At 30.8% G+C, this 691-nt stretch overlaps 1 protein-coding gene across 2 annotated transcripts in view; it reads right to left on the bottom strand.

Annotated features, from left to right (window-relative positions):
* Window positions 1-691, bottom strand: part of LOC102599316 (probable inactive leucine-rich repeat receptor-like protein kinase At3g03770) — a 5,738-nt gene extending 5,047 nt beyond the window's left edge. The window contains exon 1 of one of the 2 annotated variants that reach the window (XM_015310109.1): window positions 652-691. The gene's annotated coding sequence lies outside the window, so the exon portion shown is untranslated. Of the gene's footprint in view, window positions 1-421; window positions 599-651 lie in introns of those variants that run through there. The other variant, XM_006339147.2, reaches the window with a different exon arrangement.

Raw genomic sequence — 691 nt, 5'->3', positions numbered from 1 at the left:
CCCCCCAACCCCCCAACTCCCCACTCCCTACTCCCAACTCCATCACCACCCCACCACCACCAAATCCAATCCAAGAAAAGATGAAATCTTGAAAAATACAGGACACATATTGCAATATATCAACATCCTCTTATCTTTTCACATAATGAAGTAAGCAGCACAATTAGAAGGAAAAAAAGAAAGCTTCATGAAGTATTAATGCAGACATTTAGCTAGCGTTTAGCCATAGATTTTGGATCAGATTTCGAAAAATTTGTCTTCAAATATCTGTTTGGCAATGAAATTTGATCAAATTTTCCAAATAACTAAATTTTAACACAACTTCAACTAAAATACATGTTCGAACACAACTTCAAAATCTATGACCAAACGAAAGTTTTAACCAATAGGAACAAAAGTAAACAAGAATCTTGAGAAGTACCTGTTTAAAAAAAGAAATTGAAGACCTTCAAATTGAAGTAATTAAAACACCAAATGTTCTTCTTCTTTTATTAAAAGATAACTTCAAAAACAAACTTCACCAAATATTCTTCTTCTAACAATTGCCAAAAAGACAAAAAAAAATTTTACATTTTCCTCAAGAGTATAGTATTAGTAGAAATATTTGTAGTCTTTTATGAAAAAAAAAAAATCTGAATCTTGAATACATACCTGCAAAGATGTGACAGTTAATAAACACTAGAACAAATGA

Source organism: Solanum tuberosum, unplaced genomic scaffold, assembly GCF_000226075.1.
Source record: "Solanum tuberosum cultivar DM 1-3 516 R44 unplaced genomic scaffold, SolTub_3.0 scf00008, whole genome shotgun sequence".
Taxonomy (NCBI): Eukaryota; Viridiplantae; Streptophyta; class Magnoliopsida; order Solanales; family Solanaceae; genus Solanum; species Solanum tuberosum.
The sequence above is the reverse complement of the archived record's forward strand: the minus strand, read 5'-3'. Positions and strand labels throughout refer to the sequence as shown.